This window comes from Mustela nigripes, chromosome X (genome assembly GCF_022355385.1).
Source record: "Mustela nigripes isolate SB6536 chromosome X, MUSNIG.SB6536, whole genome shotgun sequence".
Classification (NCBI taxonomy): Eukaryota; Metazoa; Chordata; class Mammalia; order Carnivora; family Mustelidae; genus Mustela; species Mustela nigripes.
The window spans coordinates 551,250-563,660 of NC_081575.1; positions in this window are offsets into that span (position 1 = coordinate 551,250).

The following is a 12,411-nucleotide window of genomic DNA, read 5'->3' on the forward strand; positions in this document are numbered from 1 at the left end:
AACAGTACTGTAAGGGTTAGGGTAAAGGTTAGGTCCCTTACTTAGTGGGGATACATACGTAATAATGACAGTTCTTAACATTTATTAAAATCTAACAGTATGTGTGCCAGTCACCGAATTAGGCTGTTTAATCCCCACAAGCCCAAGAGGGCAGGAGGGACTATCATCACCCATAGTTAACATAAAACTAAAGAATCTTAAAAAATAAGCTATTGGTGGTGTGCCTGAGTGGCTCAGTGGGTTAAACCTCAGATTTTGGGCTTAAGTCATGATCTCAGGATGGTGAGATCAAGCCCCACCTCATGCTAACCCTTAAGATTCTCTCTCCCCCACTCCCTCTGCCCCTCCCCCCCTAAAAAACCAGACCATTTGTAAGATAATAGGATAAATGTTCTAACAGTCACATATTGGGAAGCAAGGGAGCACAGATACTACACTACCTCAGTAGTATTTTAAAATGAGAATAACAAGGTATACCAATAAGGCTGTTGTAAAGATTAAATGACATATATGTAAAGAATCTAACATGTGCCTACTACACAGTAGGGTAACCAAATGATTTTACTTTCATTATCTTGTCATGCCCAACTTCTTTCCAGTCTGGTCCTTATGAACACATACATGAAGTGACCTTGTCATTGTAGGTACCAGCAGAATTGGAAAAGAGTCAAAGAAAAGCCTTTCAAGGCCAAAGAAATGAACCTACATGCATTAAAACCCTGGACCAGGGAATGAAGAAGCCAAAGTTGCCCCAACTAAGTCAAGAAAGAGGTCAGGCCTGGGAAGCTAGAAGTCCATGACTCAAGTTCCAGCTCCTAACACTATAAGGCAATCTTAGATAGTACTAATTAGTACAGACTGCTAGAAATACCAATAATCTGGATGGAACCTCTAATGTCACAGATGATGAAACTAAGGCCTACTAAGAGAACAGAATGTGCCTACAATCCCACAGGAAATCTTGGGATAGAGCAGAAAGAACCCAAATAATTCACTTCAAGTCCAGTATTTTTTATTTCATGAAAACAGACTTGTGGAATAAAGTAGAATATCCAGAAACAGACTAGTACACAGAGGTAGCATCTCAAACCCCTGAACCAAAGATGGACATTTTAAGAGATAGTGTTGTGACAGTTGGGTAGCAATTTGTGAAAAGCTAAAATTAGGTTAATATCACAAATAATATACAAGAATAAATTCCAAATGGATTACCAAAATAAATGTTAAAAACCCCAAATTAGATATGTTCCAGAAGAAAATAGGAGGTAATTCCACCTTTAGCTTTGGTATAAGACATTCTATGACTCATCCAGGGACAAAGAGAGAAAAGATCAATATATTTCCTCATTTATGAAAAAACAGCAATACAACTCCTGCAAAAATAATACCAAAACAACTCAAACTATAAATTCAACTTGAAAAAATTCAGCACAATTATGTCATACAGATAGACAAAGCATACTGAAAAGTGGGCAAAAGTCAATTAACAAGAAGATGTAAAAGTCTCCTTTAAACATGAAAATGTTCAACCTCACAAACACTAATAAAATTCAAAGTAAAACTCCTGTGAGGAGAATGAAGACCTATCTGAGAGCTGGGAGATGGGGATGGGACAGGGAGAGGATACTGGAGAGAGGGTGGAACAGGCAGAAAAAAAAAATTTAAAACCACAGAAGGGAAGAAGAGCAACATAATTTTAAAAAGAGGGTGAGGCCAAAAGACATTGAGCAGGGCTGGAACTCTGGGACATGGGGTTTATACAGACAGCAAGAAGAAAGGGAGACAGGAAAATTGGAGGAGAGGCACACCCTCCACTCTGAACACACTCAGAAACCTGCTCAGGGAGGGAAACATGGCTGGAGGTATAGGAATTGCAGCAGGACTGGAGTAGTAAAAACAAATGCACAGAGACGGAGAACTGAGGAGCAGGACGCAGGCGGATTGGAGAGCAACAGAGCTGCAGACCTGGGGAGAGCAGGGTAGGGAGGACATTGGAAGAGTGAGAAAAGTGGCCAGAGCTAGAGGACTGGGGAGAGAGGAGGAGTTCCAGGACTGGGGAGATGAAAGAGGTTGCAGGAGTAGAGACAAGGGAAGAGGAAAAGGACTGCAGAGAGGACTGGACTGGTGTAAAGGTACTGGGGGGAGTAAGGAAAGCGGGTGGGGCTTGAGACTAGAAAAAGGGGTGTTTGCAGAGGGCCTGAAAGAAGAGAGGGTTTGGAGGACTGGAAGGGGTAGGACTAGAGGACCTGGGAGAGGAAGAATCTGGAGGACTGGACATGGAGTGGGACTACAGAACTGGGGAAAAGGGAGGCGGTACAAGGCTGGGAAGATGCAAGAGGAGAGAAGAAATTGAACAGGGAAGTAGGACTAAAGAGGAGGAGGAGCCAAAGAGTGGAGTGGGTCGGTGGTAGAGGGCAGTGGAAGCTTCCATATAGTAGTAGCGAAACCTAAGAATATGAAATTAAATAGTACCATTATATTAGAATTAAGTAGTTAGATAATGAAATATGCTAGTTACCATTAAAAACTCCAAATGAACGGAGAGAATTTAAATAAATGGAGATTTATACCATGTTCATGATTTGGAAGCACCGATATTACTAAAGTTTCTATATGTTTATTTTCTCCAAATTGAACTATATATTGGGTGTAGTCCCAATCAGCATTCTCAGGTGCCTTAAAAAAGAAAGAAAGAAAAAAAGAAAGAAAGAAAGAAAGAAAGAAAGAAAGAAAGAAAGAAAGAAAGAAAGAAATTGATCAGTTGATTGTAATATTTTCATGGGATTTTCAAAGAGAATCAAAATACCTGACACAACCTTGGAAAATGTGAATGAACATGGAAGGCTAATACTACCTGATTTTGTGACCTGCAGAAAACTGTTGTAATCAAGATAGTGTGTTGTTGGTCTAAGGATAGAAATATGACTCAATAGAACCAAACAAAGTGAAAAATAGAGCCATAAATTTGTTGTCAATTGATTTTTGAGAAATCTACCAAGGCAACTCAAGGGGAAAAGAATTGTCTTTTCACAAATGTTGCAGGAACAATTGCATAACTATCTGAAAAAGTAAATCTCTACCCTTATTTGTCACCAAATATAAAAATATATTTTAGATGGATAATAGATCTAAATATAAAAACTACAACTACAGACCTTCTCAAAGAAAACAGGAGGATATCTTCATGACATTGGGAGAATCAAATATTTCTGATGACACAAAAGGCACTAATCATAAAAGAAAAACTTCATAAATTAGATTTCAAGAGTGGGAAACACCTGCTCACCAAATGATACCATTAAGAATGTGAACAGGCAAAAAAAAATGTAAACAGGCAAGTGACAGACTGGGACAGATTATTTGTAGAATATATATCTAACATAGAATTTATATTCAGAATATATAAATAACTAAAAATAAATAATTAAAAACAAAGCAAACATTCAAATGAACAAAATAGTTGACATTTCACCAAAAAAAGATTGGAATGACCAATAAGTACGTAAAAAGTTGCTTAGTCATCAGAGAGGTATAAATTAAACCACAATATTATGTTACCACACACCCAATAAAACAGGCAAGATTAAAATACTGATAGCAGTAATTGTTCACCAGAATTTGGAATGCCTGGAATTCTCATATTGCCACTAGTGTAAAGTGGAACAGATGGTTTTGGAAAACTTTTGGCAGTTTCAATTTTAGACAAACACCTACTCTATGCCCAAGCTGTTCTACTCCTAGGTATTTACCTAAGAGATGTATTCACATTTGTCCACAAAAAGATTTGTACCAGCATACTTACAGAACTTGTATGTATACATCAATTTAAAATCTGGTTTAAAAACAATGAGTAACAATAAATATATTTTCAGATAAACAAAAACTGAGTTTATCACAAGCATAACTATACTAATGAAGTTCTAAACGTTGTACTTCAGGAAGAGGGAAATGATTCCAGTGCAAGAAGAGAATTTGTGAACGTGTGGCTTGATCTAAGCAAAAAGTGTTTCCGTAAATCGTAATCCCTTCTTTTTAAGTAGCTCTGTGCCCAGTGTGGGGCTCGAACTCACAACCCTGAGATCAAGAATTGCATGTTCTATGGACTGAGCCAGCCAATCTAATACTTTTATTGGGGGCGGGGGAGTGCTAACAAAATGGAGCAGGGTTAAAATACAGGACCACCAAAACTCCTTAAGTTGGGAGGGAATGTCCTTGTAGCTCTAAAGTGTTCTAAGGTCCTTGCGTTATTTGGGAGGGGAGATTAGATGGTTTTTTGATAATTTTCCAGTGTAACATTTCAAGGATAACTATTAAAACAAGAGAAGTAGGATGTATTACCTCTAAAACATTGAACTGAAGAATCTCAAAAAAAAACTGAATATGTTCAAATGAATGTTTATTTTAATTGGAAGCTGTGGATGATTCAGTTCAGGCTGTAGAGAGATCACTTTTGTTCACCTCTGAATCTGAACACTTTCGCTTTGGTACTTCTACATGGATTGTGTCTGCATGAAAGAAAGATGGATGTGTAAATCTTTTGTCATTTCTACTATTTTTCTTTGTGGTCATAAAATAAATTACAAATATTTTTTACATAAAACTCTGGTCAATCTTATTATCTAATACCCAGAGCTTTGTGAGGCCTCCTTAAGCAAGCATTCAGGAACCCAGGAGCCCAATACATCACCTAATGACTGAAGGAAGAAACCTTGTAAAGACTTCTAGAAAACAGAACTCTGAAGCCATGACATGGTCTCCCACATGCTTTAACTACATTCATCCACATTTTCACTTCCTGCATCCACTTCTCTGCCCATAATACAAAACTTCTATTCTCTGTACATCATTTCCTCCTTTGATCTCTCATGGTTCTTTGTGCTTTCCTATCTGTTTATATGTTTATCTGGCTACCTATTATTAAATCTGGGAGATCAACTTTGTTATCACTTCTCTGGGAAGTTGTTCCTGAAATCTCCAGCCCCGCCTCTCCAGCACTAATGACACTTGGGTTTGTTAAATGAATGAATAAAACTGAGTAGGCATCAGAAAGCAGTTGAGGTTTAACAACTCAAGTTTGTAGGGACCAGATCTGCACAGTTCTGTGTTTTTGTAATGCTGAAAATGTTAGAATTGGTTTTTCTTCTACGAGAGACCAACGGTACACAGAAGATGTATAGATTGTAAGACTGTTCTAACACCGGTCGTGCCTCCAGTGATTGTACAGCTCTGCCAAGGCCCTAAGCTGCAGAAGTTATTAACATACATTATTTCTTGTGGATGGAGCAGAATTGCTGGTCCTTGAGCCTGGTTGCACATGAATCATGGGTTGGGGTGCCATCAAGAAAAGAGCTCCCTTTGGAGTGTGAACCTATGAATTCAAATGAAAAAGAAAACAAAAAGTGAAAATTTAATTACTATTTAATTGTTCTCTTAATACAGTGGTACCAAGAGGACAAGCAGCCCCCCAGCATAAATATTACATTTAATGAATGTCAACTGAAAGGAATGCTAAATGCTAGAAAGAAAAATAGATCTGTGAAGGAGCTGCTGGTAATAAAGTGTGAAGGAAAAAGACCAAAAGAATTGTTCTTGAAAAGGAGGGATGAATTAAGTGCCAATAAGGCCTACAAAGGACTCTTTATGAGAAAAAGGACTCCTACATCTCAAGGCCAAAAATTCTTATGGGAAAGAGAAGGGAAGTCTGTAGGTAGACATGGAACTTGTTAAATATACAACAGGAATGTGTGTATCTTTGATGAAATACTTCAGTACAAGTATGTGATTTGATATGATTTAAAGGTTAAATGTGAAGGATATACAGAAATTTTCCTGTATAATAATATACATAATTTATAATATACATAATAATATATATAATTTTCCATCAATTCTTGCTTTGACATTTCTCTAGTTTGTGACCTGATAAGCTCAGACTTTTTTCCAGCTTTATTGCAGTATAACTGACAAAGCTGAGTATATTTAAAGTGTACAACATTATGATTTGGCATTCGCATACAGGTTTTTAAATATATTCAAAAGATGAAAAAAGGACATTTGATGAAAGATAAATATAAGGAGGTTGCACAGACCTATTAAGATCTCCTTCCTTGTTTAAACCTCTTAAGTGGTTCCTCACTAAGCATAGACAGTGTGAAACTCCTCGGGCTGACTTTCCAAGACTACTGCTTCTCAATCTATATCTATTCCACTTTTTCCTCACAAGTTGAGGCAGTATGGACTATAGTTAAGGACAACTAGGTAAATTGGAAAATGTTGAAATGACTCGTATCTAAAGACTAATGATTAATGTGTTGACCTGCTGAGAGGTTTCTGGTGATATGCTGCAGGACTGTGTCCTTGGTCTTCCAGATTATGTTTATCTGTGTTATTAATGAAGATGTAGGACACATGTGCATTGAACATATGAATAACATATGTATTGGAAAGGATAATAAATATATTAAGTAGACTCAGAAACATTAATGTGCTTGCCAGGTTAGAGATAGGATCCCAAATGAATAGATGAAGTTCAACAGAGAAAATTGTTAAGTTTTGCTGCTGGATCTTAAAAGTCCCCGTCAGGGTATTGGTAGAAGTGAACAGGGGAGAAGTGAAAAACACTAATGGAATTTTAGTTGATAAAAAGGTTAAGTTTTAAAATTAAGTTTTCCTGTCCTTCTTTCTTTTTAAACTATTTATTAGAGAGAGAGCAATGAGTACACACACAAGTGGAGGGAGGGGCAGAGAGAGAGGGAAAGAGAGAATCTCCAGCAGACCCCCCACTGGGTGAAGAGCCTGATGTGGAGCTCCGTCTCACAACCCCGAGATCACGACCTAAGCCCAAACCAAGAGTCGGATACCCACCAACTGAGCCACCCAGGAGCCCCTCCTGTCTTGCTTGTTGTTGTAACTCGGTGCCAACAACTTAGAAGCAGCTCCCAGCTATCTTCAGTGTACAGGGCTGCCACTTCTGCAGGACTAAACAAACGGCTTGATAACACTTCTGCCTTATAGGGCACATAGGTAGCTCAGTCAGTGAAGTGTCTGTCTTCAGCTCAGGTCTTGATCTCAGGATCCTGCAATCAAGCCCCATATGGGGCTTCCTGCTTAGTGGGGAGCCTGATTGTCCCTCTGCCTATGCCCCTCCCCACCACTTGTGCTCTCTCAATCAAATAAATAAAATCTTAAAAAAAAAAAAAAAAGACTCCCTGCATTACAAACAGTGCTGCTTAGAAATCATCAAAATTGCTCTTGCCCAAGGATTGAAATCTTGGTCCAATTACATGATGCGATCAGATATTGTAGCCTGAAATAGCCCCATGCTGTAACCAGATGGAACACCTGGTCCTTTTAGGGAACCTAGATGTGTATGCTCCCTTCAATCCACTTGGGTCTGTAGTTACTCATGCCTGTGGAATCGGATCCCCATTTTGTAGTCCAGCCAATGCTAGGGATGACTTTGTATCTGGTTCCTGTAAACTCCCTAGGAAATAGGCCCTATTCTGTTCACTTTTGTTTGGAAAGAATCTTTTTGTAATCCTTCAGTTTTTACTCTGCCATGCACAGATTTTGCTTCAGACCTTGTTATATACTAATACTAGTTGCCATCTGATTACTGATTCCTAACCTGGAATTCTCTTTTGGGGCTTGGACCCTGACTGTCTAACCCTAACCCTATCCTGTGGAGTATCTCAGCTCTACCCCATTCCTTTGTACTCCTTTATACACTTTATCCATGCTTCGGGCCATACGTAATTCAAGCATATAGACACACCTAAGATCATATAATACTTCTCTAATCCTCTTTTGGGGGTTAACTGGCCAATATAGTTAATTATTATAGAAGTTACTCAAAGAAGTCTAAATGAAGATTGAAAAGAGCTGTGAGGTCAGCAAAGGAAAGCATCAGCAAAACAAAAAGACAACCAACTGAATGGGAGAATATATTTGTAAAAGACTTATATGATAAGAGGTTAATAGCCACAATATACAAAGAATTTATAAGACTCAACACCAAAAAAATTCACAAACAATCCAATTTAAAAATGAGAAGTCTTAAATAGACATTTTTCCAAAGAAGATACCTAGATGGCCTATAGGCACATGCAAAGATGCTCAACCTCACTCATGATCTCATGATCAGGGAAATACAAATCAAAACTACAATGAGGTATCACCTCACACCTGTCAGAATGGCCAAAATTAACAACACCGGAAACAATAGGTGTTGGTGAGGATGTGGAGAAAGGGGAACCGTCTTGCAGTATTGGTGGGAATGCAGACTGGTGGAGCCACTCTGGAAAACAGGTTGGAAGGTCCTCAAGAAGTTAAAACGTAGAACTACCCTGAGACCCAGCAATTGCACTACTGGGTATTTACAGCAAGAAAATGAAAATATCAATTCAAACAGATATATGCACTCCTCTGTTTATGGCGGCATTATTTACAATAGCCAAGATATGGAAGCAGCCTAAGTGTCCACTGATAAGCAAGTAGATAAGGACAGCAGACTATTGTGCAGCCATAAAAAGGGATGAGCCTGTGCCATTTGCAACAACATGGAAGGACCTAGAGGGTTAGGGTTAGGGTTAGCAGAATCAGACCTGCAAATACAAAGAACAAACTGACTGTTGCCAGAAGAGAGGGGAGTGGAGAAAGGGGCAGAATGAGTGAAGGGGAATGGGAGGCTGAGGCTCCGAGGTTTGGAATGAATTTAAGTCCCATGGATGGGAGGCAGAGCATAAGGAACAGAGTCCGTGGTACTGTAATAGCACGGTATGGTGACAGATTGCCGCTATGCCTGTGCTGAGCATGGAATAACCCAAAGACTCGTCCGTCACTATGCTATACACCTGAAAGTAATGTAATACTGTGTTTCAACTATACTCAAAGAAAAAAAGTTGAAGAACATTAAAATTAAAAGAAAAAAGGTGGAAAAAAAAAAAAGAAAAAACATGGGAGGAAGAGAGGAAAAGTAAGAAAGTTTGGTGTTTCCAAATCTAAGAGCATTTCAAAAAACATCCCTCTTCTCTCACTGGCCACTCCTTTTCTACCTCCTTTGTAAATTCCTCTGTGTCTCTCTGCCTCATGAATGGCAAACCATTCCAGCACTCACTCCTGAGACTTGTCTACACTCACTCCTAGGTGATCTCATCTACTCTCCACTGACACTCTTCAGGACTTTTGCACTGCCCACACCCTGTCCCTGGAACTGATCTTCCACAGGGCCTATTCTCTCTTCTCTTTCTGCTCTCTACTTAAGACCGAGTCATATTCTCCATAAAGTGTTCACTGGAAACCTACTCCAATTCTCTAAATTCTTCTTCCCTGCTTTTTTTTTTTAAAGATTTTCTTTATTTATTTGACAGACAGAGGTCACAAGTAGGCAGAGAGGCAGGCAGAGAGAGAGGAAGGGAAGCAGACTCCCTGCTGATCAGAGAGCCAGATGTGGGGCTCGATCCCAGGACCCTGGGATCATGACCCGGGCCGAAGGCAGAGGCTTTAACCCACTGAGCCACCCAGGTACCCCATCTTCTTCCCTGCTTTAAATGTCTTCCTCGCATGTCATACCTTATTTGTTTTATTTGTTGTTTGTACTCCCATCATTGGAATATATGTCCCACAAAGGCATGGATTTTTCTTTTGCTTATTGCTACATTCTCAGCTTCTAAAAAAGTACCTAAAACATAGTAGATGCTTAACAGTATGTGCTGGCTGAGTGACAGAAGTGTTAAGTAAGATAAGGACATTGGGTAACAGTGGGGTGCCTTTTATATGGAGTAGTCAAGAGCTGACTCATTTGGTCAGATCCCTGAAGGAAGTAAGGGAGTGAGCAAAGTGGATATCTAGGGAAATATTGCTGCAGGGCCAGGGCACAGAAAATTGCAAATGCCCTGAGCTGGGTGGGTGCCTGGTGTGCTCAAAGAACAGCCTAGAATGAGCTAAGCTAGGCAAGAGTGCCAGGATATGAAGACAGAGAGAGAGACAACATGGAGAACCCTGGCATTTACTTTGAGAGAAATGGGAGGGGGACAGTTGTGCCTGAGTGGCTTGATCTAACTTATACTGTAAGCCAGTCACTTCGGGAGCAAAAGAAAGAGAGGCGTCAAGGGGGACTCCAAGGTTTTTGGGTTAGGGTTAGACAAAGTTGCCATCAGCTGTGATTGGAATGGCTGTGGGTAGAACAGCTTTGAGGAGCTCAAGAGCTCAGTTTGGGACACGTGCCATTTGAGATGCCTGTTGATAGGGTCAGAGATTGATTCTGTCCAATATCTAGTGACAGGAAGAAGAAAACTGAGAAGGAACAACAGGTTGAGGGTATGATGACCTACCAGTTAAGTAAAAAAAAAAAAAAAAAAAGCAATTCGAGGAGGGAGTGGTCAGCTGTATCACATGCCATTGCCAAGACATGATGTGGACTGAGGATTGGTTATCATAATATGAGGGTCACTCATGATTGCGATAAGAACAATGGAGGCAGACAGAGTCTCATTCTCAAGAGAGAATGAGAGGAAAAGAAGTAGTAGCAGAGCATATAAGAGAATACTTCAGAGGAATTTTTTAGCAAAGAGATAAAATATACTACTACATGGTAGTATATTCCTATGTAGAATGCCACTGAGCCATTATAATTCATTTGGACCAATTTATATAGGTCTCAAAAACATAAATAGGAAATGATAATGATTATAATCAATTTTTTTAAAAATCCTATAAAATAATACATATTTTTCCATAGTAAAAGAATGGAAATGTTCTGGAAGGCCATACATAAATTCATCACAGTCATCGTCTCCGGAGAGGTGGAGGGTGCCTAGCACTAGGAGTGTGCCAAGATTATTTTGGTTTTATTTGTAAAAGTTCATTAAAAACAATCTGAAAAACATTATGACAAAATAGTAACACTTGGGGCACAAATGCACAAGCTAACCTTACACCTAAAGGGTCTGGAGAAAGAAGAGCAAATAAAGCCTAAACCAAGAAGGAGAAGAGAAATAATAAAGGTTTCTGGAGGGGAAGGGGTGTGGAGGGACTGGTAACTGGGTGATAGACATTAAGGAGGGCATATGATGTAATATAACTGGGTATTACGTAAGACATGAATCACAGGTCTGTACCTCTGAAACTAATAATACATTATATGTTAATTAATTGAATTTAAATTTTAAAATGTTTTTAAAAAGATAAAAAGCTTTTGTACAGCAAAAGAAACAACAAAACTAGAAGAGAACCTACTGAGTGGGAGAAGATATTTGCAAATGACATATCTGACAAAGGGTTAGTATCCAATAGATAGAAAGAACTTATAAAACTCAACACCCAAAAAATGAACCGTCCAATTAAAAAATGGGCAGAAGGGGCACCTGGGTGGCTCAGTGGTTTAAAGCCTCTGCCTTCAGCTCAGGTCATGATCTCAGGGTCCTGAGATCAAGCCCGCATCAGGCTCTGCTCAGGAGGGAGCCTGCTTCCTCCTCTCTCTCTGCTTACTTGTAATCTCTTTCTCTCTGTCAAATAAATAAATAAATAAATAAAAATAGTAACACTTAGTCATTCAGGGTTTTGAGGCATGGATGGCTCTACCACAATGCGATATCACCTCACACCAGTCAGAATGGCTAAAATCAACAAGTCAGGAAATGACAGATGCTGGCGAGGATGCGGAGAAAGGGGAACCCTCCTACACTGTTGGTGGGAATGCAAGCTGTGCAGCCACTCTGGAAAACAGCCTGGAGGTTCCTCAAAATGTTGAAAATAGAACTGCCCTATGACCCAGCAATTGCACTATTGGGTATTTACCCTAAAGCTATTATCTTCTGTACCTTCCTGTATTCTTAAACATTTTTTCTAAATTAACAGCACCAACAAAAACATGAGTGAATTGGTGGTGAGGCTGTGTAGACTGAATGACTTCAGAGTTTTCATTAACTGTATTACATCACATGAAATATATGTAATGCATTGAAGCTATAAAAAGGAGAACTGCTGATTGCAAACAGGTTTTAACCAAGTAAAGAAAAATTTTAAATCATGAGAACATTGCCAAGGAGGCAGAGCAAAAATAACAGACTAAAATGAGTTGGGAAAAGGTTGGATTAAAAAATCTGAAATCAGAAAAATTCCAGATATTCTGCTTGTATTAATAATTTCTCCCATTGCAAGTCTTGAACAATAAGAACAAATTCACCTTATTAGATTTCACTTTTTTTTACCTGTTTAATAATGAGAGGAAATGTTTCCAAACAGCAAAATGGCAAAGAAAACTAAAGAAAATGAGATAACAACAAAATCCCTGCAGAAAGGGAGGAAAACCAGTAGCAAACCAGACCTAAACTGAAGAGGTAAAACTGTAAGAGTTTTAGAAAAAAAACATAGGGGCTCCTTGCTGCCGTGGACTGTGGGCCATTGGGGTCA